Source organism: Chrysochloris asiatica, unplaced genomic scaffold, assembly GCF_000296735.1.
Source record: "Chrysochloris asiatica unplaced genomic scaffold, ChrAsi1.0 scaffold00125, whole genome shotgun sequence".
Taxonomy (NCBI): Eukaryota; Metazoa; Chordata; class Mammalia; order Afrosoricida; family Chrysochloridae; genus Chrysochloris; species Chrysochloris asiatica.
The window spans coordinates 789,833-792,821 of NW_006408643.1; positions in this window are offsets into that span (position 1 = coordinate 789,833).

Sequence of the window (2,989 nt, forward strand, 5' to 3'; positions counted from 1 at the left end):
GAATAATTGTTATCAGGACTGATTGTGAGGGTTGGAAATGTAAAGGTAGACGTTTTATAGCAAGGAGGGGAGTGATTAACTTTGCAGTCTAGGAGCAGAGGTCCCTGAAACCATCAAGGGAGAAGAGCAGAGAGCGGGACCCTACCCAGAGAAGCAGTGATGCCAGAGATGGAGGCAAAGACGATGACGTGGAGAGATGGAATGACTGGGGACTCTAGACCCAGAGAGGGAGAGGGGCTGTGTGCTGAGGACCGGAGGCCAGGCTTGCAAGGTATACCCTTTGGTTGGTTGATGATGCATGTAGGGGATTGTAACCATGACAATGAAATTATATACAATAGAATGAATGTAAAGCTAATGTTCTCCCATGTAAACTATCACATAATTCACAATAAAGACACACACACACACACACACACACACACACACACATATATATAGTAGGTTGGGACTTCCTGTATTTTGAATATTGGTTCCACTCTACCCTGGGAATTTCTGGACTCCCCAAGTTATCACAGAACCCCCACCCTTTTACCCCAGTAGATCACAGAGCCCCACCATGAGAATATTTCTGTGAGATGTACAAGCCAGGTGTTCTTGCTATCTTAACAGCTCAGACAAGTTGATACCAGACAAAGGAGCAAAGATCAAAGTAGACAGTTGAGGAAGACAGAAGTGGGGCCAACAAACTTTCCAGTGGAGCTGGCAGAGTTGTAAAAGGGCAAAGGTCGGTCACAGTAAAGGGTCATCCCAACACCACCAGGACCCCAGTACTTGCTTCCTAACGTTGGTGACCCCATGAATCAGGCAGACCTTACCTAGCTGAGAAATGGGTTTGGAGTCTGACACTTATTGTCACTGAGTGTCCCTGGATGACAGAGTAGTACTGTCCGCATAGGACTTCCTAGGCTGAAATTTTTCTTCTGCAGAACCAGTGCGTGGGTTCAAATCTCCACTCTTTCATTATCAGGTGAGCACGGAGCCATTGTGCCACCAGGACTGACCCTGCGGGCATACCATTGAAGTTATTCTGGAGTCACCAATGATAGAAGGGCTTCAGTAAGTTACCTTCTGTTGCTAATGACCTAAACGTCCCACAAGCAGGTCCCCATCCAACCCATGGATTGAATTGTGTCCTTCCAAAATCCCTGTCGATTTGGCTGGGCCATGATTCTCTATGGTGTGATAGTTATGTAATGATCTAATCACCCCTTGTGGGGATCTGATGTGATTGTTCTCTGGACTTGTAAATGCTCACTTCTCTGATGTTAATGAGGCCAGAATCTACCTTGAGTCTTTTGACATGTACAAGAACCTAGAGGGACCTAAGGCCACCAAAAATGGAAGAACTGTACTGTGAAGCTCCTAGACCCAGGGGAAGACTGACGCCAAGACACAGGGAGATGTCCAAGGAAAGCTGCAGCGCCTACAGATGCTGAAAGGAGACAAGGGCCTTTTTCCAGAGCCGGGCTCTGAATTCAGACTTCTAACCTCCTAAATTATGAGAGGATAAATTTCTGTTTGTTAAAGGCATTCATGTGTGGTACTTCTGTTATATCAGCACTAGAGAACTAAGACAGACTGGCAGCTCAGATGTATTTGGGGGCAGGGAGCACCCTCAGTAGTGAAGTTAAAGCAAGGGGTCCAGACGGGAGACAAACCAAGTCTGAAGGCTGCGTGAAGAAGGTCTCAGGCTTTATCTTTGCTCCATCCAATGTCCTCAGGAGCTTCTGACTTATGGGGTACAGGCTAAACAGGTGCTGGGGAACATGTGATTCTGCTGCAGCTAAGGGGGTGGGCAGGGTCGAAGCCAGAAGGGCATCCCAGGCCAGGGGCTCAGACCCATGGGTGTCAGGTAGAACTGGACTCTGTAGGGGTTTCAATAACTGTGACTTTCAAATGAAGTAGATTGCCAAGTCTTTCTTCTGTGACACTTGTGTGTGGATTCAAACCTCCACCCTCTTGTCTGCACCACTTCGATGAGGGCAATCTGGAAACCCCGAGAGGTTAACCAGAGTAGCAACCACAGTAAAGGGTCAGCAGACAGAAATCCTGGAGCTGGTTTGGCTTTGGAGGCAGGCCAAGCCATCTTTTCAGACCAGCCCTTCCCCCAGGACCAGGGAAGTCCCACCATACTCCTGTGCTCACCTTATCCTCTGCTGTGCCCTTGGGGCATTCGTTCTCTACCCAGATCCCTGCTGCCTCCCTCATTTTCCCTGACACCTCCTTCGCTGCCCCCCAAATGTAGTCTTCCTGCCCCTACAACCTTGAACAAGGCAGCCAGCCCAAGTCTGGCCTCAGTTTAAAAAGACAAAATAGTGGCCTTGAGTCCACTCAGTTCTGATACCTGGACCCCAGACCATTGCTTCAACTGCACTACTGAGGTGCCCCTCCCCCTACCCCCTTGGGTGGGGACCCATTCCTCATCAACTTTCTGTGTGCCAGGGTGGAACTGTGCTCTGTGAAGTTTCAATGGCTGATCTTTAGAGAATATGTTGCCAGACCATTCTTCCAAGCAAACCCATGAACTCCCAACCTTTTGATTAGCAGCTGAGCTCATTAACTGTTTGCATCACCCAGAACTGCTGGCCCTTGGTGAGGTGGGAGCAACTTTGAGCCCATTTCTCCGTGCTAGAAACCAACTCACCCAAGCCCCCTTCCTCCTCTTGAGGAAAGGGACCCTGTCTCAGACATGTCTGCATCTCAGCACCCAGCATGCACCGTGAACCAAAGCTGGTGCCAAAGGTTAGCTGGTCTAGTGAACAACACTTCTTTAGAAGGCAACTGTAATTAGACACCAGCCACATTCATTATACTCTGGAAGGCAGGCCCATGGGCTCACTGGACTCTGCACTTCAGCCTCTGCCCTGCTAGGTCACCCACACCTGGGGTGAGGCAAGCACCCAATCCTGTGTCAGACCTCAAGGGAACACAACTGCTTCTACACCTGGAGGTTCAGTGGGGAGGTGGCAGCCATAGGAGCTGAGGC